An 11,155-nucleotide genomic window follows, 5' to 3' on the forward strand; every position below is an offset into this window, starting at 1 on the left:
CCTTATTTACGTAAAGTTATTTAGGACGCGAGGTCAAATCCTTCCTGCCGATCGGCTCGCTAGTGGACTTTATAGATCGAAAAGCCCAATGCTGGGCTTGCCAATGTTAAAAACCTCCAATTGTGAGAGGTGTGTGATTTTTTTTTCTCAACTTAATAATCAAACCAGAGCTTCCCAACTCTTTTACACACCCATTACCATTTTAATAGAAACAGATTTTTAAAAAATTGACAGGGCTCGGGAAATAAAGTCCTTAAGTATTGCTTTCACACTTAAGTACTCATATGTGGGATGTAATGTCCGGACTGTTTAAAAAAAACTTAAATTACATCCCTTCTCGTCTTTAAAAATAGTAATAACAATACGAAATAGTAAAATTATTGTCAAATACATTTTTTTTAAGAAGAGGAGCAGTCACCCTTGACTAATGCCTACCTAATAAGTCAACTGAGCACTGTAGCGCTAACTGCGACCATTGGATGGCAGCGTTTCCGCACTTACTACACAGCTCTTACCTGCATCAATTCTAACTGAAGAATGGAAGTCAATCTTTCATTCGGCAGCGCCCATATTCACATAGACATAGCACACTGTTGGCCTTAAAAAGGTGAGTGAAAATGCTAAAAATACTACAGGTTTCCTTTTTAACTCCCAAAAGAGTTAAAGACTTCAGTAACAAATTAATTTTGTAATTTAATGGTACCACTATTTTGGAAAATGGGATAGGGCCAACCAACGCAACCAACCAATCGCCGTTCAGGGTTTAGCTTTGTCCCAAAAATGAGGGAAACGGAATTGTTGAAAAACACTTTAATGCTATATCAGCTTAGTGATGTCATACGTACTTTGAATTTTCAAGCTTTTCAGCTGTTTTCTCAAACATATTTCAGGTATTTCACTTCCCAAAGTCTTTCAAAAGCTTTTCTTGATCTCATGAGGTTTGGCGAATGTATTTTTTTTTTAAATATATTTATTTCGGGAATATCATTGTGTTTAGCGGCGTTGCGGCACTTGTGCCGAAATCCATTGGCGCTTTTGTGACAAAGCGCGGCCTTCTTGACAAACTGGAGTGGTTTACTTGCATTGTCATCCCCGGCCAATTTCCTTCTCCCCGGCTGCCGCGAGGCCCGGCAGACAATTTGCATTTCAATGGCTCGCCGCTCTGCCTCTATATTGCCTGATATTATGTGCGCCTTGTATGAGTTCAATGTCTGCATCTGCTGTTCTACTAGCAAAGGGGGGGGGGGGGGGAGACATATGAAATAAGGCTTGCGCCGTTGATGGCGCGCCGGGATGTAAAGTCAGTCAAACAACATTATACGGGCTGCTATATGGACCTCTTGCCATAAAAGAATGTTTACAAGCATGTTGGGGTTTTACATAAATGCTGCACAGAGAACAAAATCATTGCGCTGGATGATTACTTGCCGAGCGAAAAGCTACCAATAAGTTTTTCATTCATTTGTAGACCTAAATACCTACAGTATACATATATATACATATATATACATATATATACATATATATATATGTGTGTGTGTGTGTGTATAGTATGTATATATATTAGGGATGTCATTATCATTAAAACTTTAACTTATATACTTATACATATATATACATATATATACATATATATATATGTGTGTGTGTGTGTGTATAGTATGTATATATATTAGGGATGTCATTATCATTAAAACTTTAACTTATATACTTATACTTATATACTTATATATACTTATATACTTACTTATAGACACATACATATATGTATGTATATATACACATACATATATATGTATATATACACATACACTAATATATAGACAACTATACAGATACGTTCAACTATCAAATCAGACTCGTTACAGGCATGACTTTCTTAGTCTGCTCATAGAAACAGTTCCAAAGAGCCATTGGCCATATTTTTTGAAATAAAACTATGCAAACATTTATCTTTGACTGTCTCTGCGCCTTTGAGTTTTATTGCAAAGTTAGCTGAAAACAGAAAACAAACAGAAAACAAATAGAACTGACTTTTTAATTCTTCTCCGAAGTTAAAGTTTTAATGATGATGACGTCCCTAATATATATACATATACATACTATACATATATATATATATATATATATATATATATATATATATATATATATATATATATTTTTTTTTTTTTTTTTTTTTTAACATCATGTAGGATATGTAGGATATGTATTATATGTCATTTATAAGGAATTAAGTATGGAATTATACAATATCTTACACATAAGCCTGGTTTTGTGAAAATTCATCACATGCACAGTATCTATACACAGGAAATATATACAGTATATATAAAAATCCCAAATGTCCAAACATCTCCGACCAAATTCGTATTTTCCTCAATATCTTAAAACGACGTATGCCCGGTCTTGTGAAAACGCATCACGTACGCAATATAAATCACAGGTAGGGATTCGAACCCAGAACCTCCATGCAAGGCAGATGCGCAAAGCAGTATATGACAACGTTGCGCTTTTCTATAATTTCCTACGGGGTGAATCGGTTTCAATTTTGGATACAACGGCGAATTCAAAAGGAGTATTTCGAGAAAGCGATACCGCGCGCGTCACCGCAACAGCCACGGCGGACCGCAAGCGCTGCCTGGTGCCACGCTGTCGGACAGCGCCGGTCACATGACCCCGCCGAGGTCCCCGCGGTATCCCGCAATCCCCTCCGCAGCGGCGGTAGCGCGCGTGCTCTTTTCTCGCCGGACAGGATATACGGCGTGTCGCGGGGGGCCACGGCCAGTTACCGTTGAAAGCCAAGAAGATTTACGGGAAATTCTGCCTCTGAAAAGATATAGAGCGGCAAACGTCTGATTAATTTCCGGGTGGTAAAGCACGGGCGGGCAACCTTTTGTACTTAAGCGCCAAGTTTGATTTTTAAAATGGACGGATGGGCCAAGTTATGAGATGAAAGAATATTTATAGTCATTGTATCGTTTATAATTAATTTAACAAGAGAAGGCAATTTCAAGAAAGTCATGAGGGCTGAATGAAATGGAATGATATTGGGTGAAGCCAAAAGCATTCCGCTGAGGGATGATTTCGATACGAGGATAGATATGACAAATCGAACAGTTTCGATTTGGGAAGGTTGGAATTGGTTGATAAATTTGGACAAAAACGAGAAAATAAAAATCTACTACTAAAGTAAGCAATTACTTCAGTACTTAATCACCTTAAGTAATTGATTACCATAAATACCTAAACTATTATTTTAGTACTTAACCACCTAAAGTTTATTTTAGCCCATAGTTCATTTATTATTGAATATATTCATTAAACTTATCAATATCAATTACTTTAGTAACTAAAATAATCAATTGTTAATACTTGATTATCTGAGGTAATTTATTACCCTAGCACCTAAAGTAAAGTATTACTTTATTACTAAAATACATAAAGTAAAGCATGACTTTAGTAATTAATCCATTATTTACTTAATTACTTTATTAATTACACTGATCAATACCAATCACCGGTAATTCAGCACCTAAAGTAAACTATTATGTTAATATTTACCTAAAGTAATCGATTACTTTAATTCATTCATTAATTACTAAATCAATAACTTGATAACCAATTATTATCAATTTCCTAAACTTATCAAATACCTAAAGTCATCAACTACTTTAATACTTATTTACCTTGAGTAATTAATTAATTCAGGAACTAAAGTAAACTACTACTTTAGTACTTTCTTCTCACTTACATATTAAATATAAACTACATAAATATATACATGTGTGTATACATAGACATACACACACACGCACACACACATTACTATATATATATATATATATATATATATATATATATATATATATATATATATATATATATATATAAATAAAAAAGTAAAAATACTTTTTTAGGATTCTATGCATTAATGAATCTTTCTGAGGGGGGACAGGTACATAAATGCAACAACACAACACTCCAATTCCCTTCGTAATCACAGTTTACCACCGAGGTGTGCCAAAATTTCCACCATACCTTACCCGCTTGAAAAAAGCGCAAATAAACAGAAATAACCCCGCGCGGCCTCCCCCCTTCTTGCATTTTAACCTCCGCCAAACGCGGCCCCGGTTGGAAAACAATTAATTGCGCAGCCGCGTTGCGCCGCGCAGGCCGACAGGCTAACAGCTGTGTTTGGCCCACTTGTTGTGCCTCCAGCATGGATAATTACGGTAATCCAAAAACCCGGCAGTCACTCGGGGAGTTTAATAATGCACAAGTAGTCGCTATCTCTTTATAGATCATGTTACCGCAGCACTCACTGACGTGTAATTTAGACCAATCCAAAAATATGGCGGGGCTATGAAACGGGTGCCTTTGATAATAGTTGGCAGGTAGTCGTCACCCCCCGTCGTCCAAGCGGCGGATATAAAAGGCTTCAATCCGCCCTCCATCAAGGGGGCCCGCTGCGCTAGGATGCGTCGCCCGGGCAACGTATCCACCGAGCATTATGGGACTTGATTTAATTTGTCTAAATGGGAGCTGGAGTATCTTGGTTCTCAGTTCGAATGTCCCTGTTAACCAGCACTACAATGTAATGGGCTCCTCAACTTGGGCCCGCCGTTTTTCCGCCCCGGCCTGTTTTCTCGCTCCGGTCTGTGGGAAAACAAGCACCTGCGTGTTTATCGCTCCGAAGTTAGATCTCCGTTTGATCAGGCTTTATGTAATAAACGCTATGAGCAGAGTGGGAAAAAAAAGAAAAAGTCCTCACATGTGTGAAAGGAGAGCGAATGCGCTTTTCCAGCCAGACTGACAAAGCAAAAGAAAATACGGTATTTTCCGCACCGTACGGCGAACACTGTCATCGGGCGCGGTATCGACGATGGAGTCTAGTTCCATACTTAACCCAATCATAGGGCACGCCCTATTCAAACACCCAAAAGTACGGTCGGTAAAAAGAGGGGACCTACCTAATGTCCTTTGAATCATTTATCTATACTACCCGCTGTATTTTGGAATCAACATGCCATTTTGAGTTTGAAATAAGCATAAAATCGAAGCTAAAAGATTTTTTACATACATTTTGAATATGTATGTACAGTTTTGATGTTTTTACCTGGGGTTCTACACGCATTAGCTATTTAACATAGGTTTGGATTGCCCGTCATACGACAAATTCGCCTTACGAACCCAACCGCGGAACGGATTAATGTCGTAACATGGGGGCCCGCTGTATTTTGGACTCAACATGCCATTTTGAGTTTGAAATAAGCATAAAATCGAAGCTAAAAGATTTTTTTTTTCTCCCCGATGTCATAGAAGAGCTGCACTCGAAATGATCCTGCGAATTCTGTACCGATTTTGAATATGTATGTACAGTTTTGATGTTTTTACCTGGGGTTCTACACGCATCAGCTATTTAACATAGGTTTGGATTGCCCGTCATACGACGAATTCGCCTTACGAACCCAACCGCGGAACGGATTAATGTCGCAACACGGGGGCCCACTGTATTTTGGACTCAACATGCCATTTTGAGTTTGAAATAAGCATAAAATCGAAGCTAAAAGATTATTTTTCCCCCGATGTCATAGAAGAGCTGCGCTTGAAATGATCCTGCGATGCCCTTTGTCTTTTCAAGGTTCTCACCTTCTGTTTCCAAGCCATTTCGAGGTCATGAAATTAACTGGAAGGCATAAGCTTTATCCCGCATTATTCAACGTAGCGCATTCAAAGCTAGCGGGTCAGGCTTTGTTCCGAGGCCCGCTCGATTCATCGCATTGTGTCCCTTGGAAGCTATGAGCTCACGCTTTTCGGCGAAGCATTTGAATCGGGTATCGTTTTCGCCTTCTGCGGGGGACTCTCCTGGCCTCCGGCTTGTTTCGAAGCATCGGAAGAATTCCTCTTCCCCGCCTCTCTCGGCTTTCAAACCACGGATCTTTGTTTTAAATGGCAATTCATCCCGCCCGTCCGCTCGAGCGCGTTAAACATCCATTTCCTCACTGAGCACGCATTACGAGCCCATCCGAGGAATAAAATCTCGGGCGGTTTTATCGCCGGGCCGCCTCCTCGTTTCCTCTTCCACCGGCGGCGCCCTCATCACGCCGGCCCGCGTCCCGACCAAGAACCGGGGGAGCAGCCGCGCGATCGGACTCGCTCTTAAGTAGTTTTATACTTACTGCAAAACAGTAACGATTTCAAGGGCCTTTGAATTCCTCCAAGAGAGCCGGCGGCTTGATAAAACATGCATGAGGTGTTCAGTAAACAATGCCCAATGGTCTTATTCCTTTTAAATAAAACTATTTCCATGAGACGGAAGACAGACTTTAATATTGCCTTAAATATTAAAAGAGCGAACTGAGCCTCATCAATTTTTCATTTATTGGGCCCGCGCGTGAGGAGTCATCAATCTCCAAAGAAATTACTGACATTTTCATTTCAAATAAAAAAGGGTACACTTTATCCAGCGGTAATAGGGATTGCCACTCTTACACTGGGAGCATTTAATGGCTTCTGGAGTGCTGAAAATTACTTTTTTTTTTTTTTTTTTGGTACGAAGGGCTTAAAAAAGATTCTGGTTATAACCTTGTGCTGGAACTTGCTGGATAAAAATGTATGTTAATGCAATCGCGTGGTGACAAATGGGCTGTTGTGCATTGTAAATAGTAAATAACCGAATAAACAACCAGTTGTTGGCGCTGTTGCTGTCTTTTATGGAAACGTCAAGCCGCCAATACCGAGTTATGTTTTTGATCGACGAACTCGTTCGAATGTACTTGAAAACAGGTTCGAATGCATCTTGGAGGACATTGGAATATTTTCGAACAGGGTTAGGGTTTCACAAAGCCAAAACATGTATATTTCTTTCTATATTATTTGAAGATCAAAATACTCAATAATTCGAGCTATACGGGAGATGTAAATGATGTTATGATTACTGTGTGTTATATTTTGGTTTTGCAGCAAAAGATGGTCAAATATTGGCAGATAAAACAGACAGTTTGTCAACTTTTATGTTTACATTTGAACGCTTCGTTATGTTCGCATTTGCTTATTAGCTTGTTGATTTTCTTTGCGCGATAAAAGAGAAAATGTGGAAACGAACATTTATACTGGGCATTATTTTAAGGTACCGGATTTTTCGAACTATAAGCTGTGACTTTTTCCTCATGTTTAGAGTGTTTTTTTTGTTTGTTTTTGTTCAATTTTTGTTTTGTTCTGTTTTTTTTTTTTTTTTATTTTGTTTTATTTTGCGAGCCACCAGTGAGCAAATGTGTGTATCTGTTCGAGGTGTCAATTTATGGAATGACTATCAAATAGAACTGAAAAGAGTTGAATCAATGGCTGATACCCAATCAATGGCAGATATCCATCCATTTTCTATAAATATATATATATATATATATATATATATATATATATATATATAAATATATATATAAATATATATAAATATATATTGGGACTAAAAATGCAGGCATGTTCAGTCTGTTCAAGAGAGGATGTTGCTGTTGGCAGACATATACAAACAAAATAAATACCGGTACTAAAAAAATATTATAAACTTCATATACCATCTTTTTGCATAAAGATCTGATGCGGCTAATAGTCCAGTGCGGCTTACCCGTGACAAAAATCATTTTTTTGCTCATATTTTGCTGGTGCGGCTTATACACCAGTGCGCCTTATAGCCCGGAAAATACGGTATATTATAAAAATTTGCGCCCAAAAATTTCTCATCTCATGGGCTCGATCGCAATCCTGTCTCATGGAATTGTGTCTCGTCCAATCCTCAGTTTGAACGTATTCAACCCCTGTATTATGTCCAATCCCACTTCATAAAGCATTTTAAGAAAACACTAGGGAGCTGAGATTTCACCCAGATGGTGGCGAAAATACTGCAAGAATGCTGTGGAGGAAAATGACCCATAAACGCCGCACAAGGGTTCAATACGTTCAACGGAGTTTGCCGGTCAAAACATGGCTTCCGTAACCCTTTGACACGCTGCTGTTATGATATATTGCGGTAAACGTCCAAGCGCCTCTCTTCGCCCTTTTGCCCGCGGGCCACCAAGCTTTGTAATTACTTCACAATAAACAAATGGTTTGGGTAATGCAGAGGGAGGGGCGGCGCGGGGTGGAAACGCCCACGGGCGCCCAGAGAGGATTACCGGGTAAGGAGACCCACTTTTCACCTACCCAAAAAAAAAGCCGTCGAGCCTTCACCGCGAGGCCCCGTCCCGCGTCTGGCCGCGCTCCCCCAGCGCTGAATTATTAATCACCGAGCGGTGTTGATATATCATCGGAAGTGTACATACACTGCGGAAGGTGTTGCGGGGAAATAAGGCGTACGGTAGGCCAGGATTTATAACCAAAGCTTGACACGGTCGCTTCCTGTTGGCTGAAAAATGGTCCGACGCGCCAGAGTTCGTCGGCGGCCTCCGAACGGACGGCTATTTGTTTTTGATATCCGAACACAAGTCAGGCACTCACGCCGCCGTCTCATTTGCATAGGTAGATTGAGACGCCGCCAGCGGAATGTCCCGGTGATGGAGGACGCTGATGAATAGAGCTCTCTCCCCGGCGTGACACCTTTGTAAATGTTTGATTAGTTTTGAATGGATTACTGTTAGATGATCGGGTTTGGGGCCCGAACCCAGACGTGGATTTGCCATTAGGAGACAGCCCCTCACGGGTGTCCCGTGCAAAATGGCGGCAGAGGGCCGCGGTTGTTTGCGCAGTTGTCAAAATGTTTGATAAGGTCCTCGCTCACTGTCACCTCCTGTAGGTGTCGGGACACCGAGGAGGCGGCGCTTTTTGTTCAAAATTTTTAATGGACTTTCATCCGGATGCAATTGATATTTTGGGTTATTTATTCATTTCAGAAAAATGACTTTACAAAAATGTGTTTTAAACAGTACGGTTAATTTTGACTTCCCTACGTGGTTTGGCTTTGACTACGATACCGTGGTGGGATAAGCAGCGCATTTTCCCATACGCACGTCTAGTAGCGCTTCTAAAAATATATAAGTAAACAAATCCCGTCTCGAAAATCCCGTTCCCCCGATCTATCGCCGAGATTGGCTGCTGGAAAAGTAGATCTTGGGGCAAAAAGGTGTGTGTGTAGATAGACGGACCGACAGGAATACCCTTTTGACTTCATTTACCTGGTAGAGCAATAGTTTATTCATTTAATAAAATTACGCTAATTTTCCAGATGAAATGAAGTCACACCCTGCTGCCAACGATCCAGATTTCACTGAATTACAATTTTGTACTTTTTTCCGCAGAAGGGACTCACCTCAGGCTTACGATTGGCTAAAACAATCTACGGATTCGGGAATAGGGTCCAACCTGTTGCTCTGAATGCGTCTGACAGCCTCGCACCGGGTTTTCATGCGAAAGAATCCGTAATTTGAAAAGGAAATGGTATGAAAAAAAAAAAAAAAACCTCTACAGATCAAGACGGGCATAAAGGTGAAACGAATCTACCCAGGCAGCTCAGAATTTTGCAATACGACAAGTTTGACCAAACCGTTCTCCATATTTCTCAGACTGCTCCAATAGCGGAATCTAATAGTGGAGTGACGATAAATTTCCAGAGAGGGGCGGCTATGGCGAGATACTCTACAATCGGACCGGTGATTATATGGCTGATGAAACTCGGCGTCGTCTCCTTCCATTTGCCTTCTGCTCTTTCCTCCGACTTTATCTTTTGGCTCGGAAGGGCTGACGGATGTGGCGGAACTAGACGGGCTCGGTAACCCATCACTTCCGCGGCCTATTACGCGCGGTCGGATGCTGAGGAGGCGAGGCGTGGAGTAGTGACACCTCACGGGTAAACGCTTGAATTTGAAAAAGAAGCGAGAGGGACAGAGAAAAAACGACGCCCACCCGGACGCCCCCCGCTCCAATTTGTTAGCTTCAGAAATCCTTCCTCGCCACTCGCCGCCGCCATTGCGCTCTCCCGCTCCCTCAATCTGTTTAGCTTCCTGTTGTGACCTTTCATACAGTCAAATATATTAGCGGAGGGGGCGCACTCTCATTAAAGCAGTGCATTAAGCAAAAGACTTCTCGGCGGGTAAATGACAGGCGAAGGAACTGAAAGCTAATAGCTGTGGGCAGTTGGGGAAACTTAAGTCATGAATCAGGACGCTAATGCTTGGAACGGCAAGCCTGGAGCGCCGCGCCAGTGTATATGGCGCAATCTCCATCGCAGCGGCTCCGCTTTGTCTCTCTCGCCATCACGATTCCCTCGGCTTTTTCATTTTCCCCTCCTGTAACTGCTACTTAGCGCCCGTATTCGCCACGGCCGCGGTGTTCATATCTCGCTTCCATCTGACACATTTCCCCCCCCTCGCACGTTTACCGCGTCACTCCTTTTCCCTTTCCAGCTCCTCGCCGCCATCGTGTCTTCTTCCCGCTGTTTTCAAGAGGCCCAAATAAACGACAGAGAAAAGATTCGGTCTGCGGTGCGACGGATCGAAATGGATCGAAATGGGATCACGGATTTGAGTCATGGATCGGTTCTGTTTTTTTGGATTAAAAAAGAAAGATGAATAGTATACCATGGGCGCTCAATGCATCGATCACTAGTCGATGGCAAAGGAAATATTGGTACGTCACATGAAAATAAAACGGTACAGAGAAATTTTTGTTGTTCCTGTAATTATACCAAAATGGATGTTTTCTACTGACTAGTTTATCCCTTGCGTGGTATTTTGATCATTTTTGGGTAATTATCAGCCAAGGGATTGTACTCTCCTGGCAAAGTGATAACCGAGTGCTCATGCCGTGTTGAACTTTGACACGTTGTCACCATCTGGGTGAAATTTCAGCTCTCTAGTATCTTTGTATGATGTCCCGTTGATGTAAATGTTTGGACACAATGCTGCATACAAAACGTGCGGTATCGTGTCCATTTTTTGGACAAATGGTACCCTACTGGAAGTGTGCTTTGTTTGCAAACTTTTCATCTGTGTGAAATTTCAGCTCCTTAGTATCTCCTTTGATGTAAAACGCCTTTGGCTTGGAGAAAATACCCCACAAGGGTTAATAAAAGATCGATGGTCTCAGCTTGTGTTTTTTACAGTCTCTCTTATTGATAACCCACACCGACGTACGTCCCGATCGGCGCCGTGATACGATATCA

The sequence above is a fragment of the Hippichthys cyanospilos genome, chromosome 8, assembly GCF_059441005.1.
Source record: "Hippichthys cyanospilos isolate Australia breed blue-spotted pipefish chromosome 8, RoL_Hcya_1.0, whole genome shotgun sequence".
In the NCBI taxonomy this organism is placed as follows: Eukaryota; Metazoa; Chordata; class Actinopteri; order Syngnathiformes; family Syngnathidae; genus Hippichthys; species Hippichthys cyanospilos.